We start from the raw sequence: 200 nt of genomic DNA on the forward strand, positions 1-200 counted from the left end.
GGATGGGGATCCAGGAATCCATGGGATGGGATCCAGGGGATGGGATGGGATCCATGGGATGGGATCCAGGGGATGGGATGGGACCCCGACGCCGAGTCCTCGATCCCGTTCTCTTCCCGCAGGGGCTGTGGGGTGATCCCAGGATCGGCTCCTCTCCAGATGGATCCCAGGAGATTCCTTCCAACCCCCTGCCCCCCCCC

The sequence above is a fragment of the Corvus brachyrhynchos genome, unplaced genomic scaffold, assembly GCF_000691975.1.
Source record: "Corvus brachyrhynchos isolate BGI_N302 unplaced genomic scaffold, ASM69197v1 scaffold309, whole genome shotgun sequence".
Lineage (NCBI taxonomy): Eukaryota > Metazoa > Chordata > Aves > Passeriformes > Corvidae > Corvus > Corvus brachyrhynchos.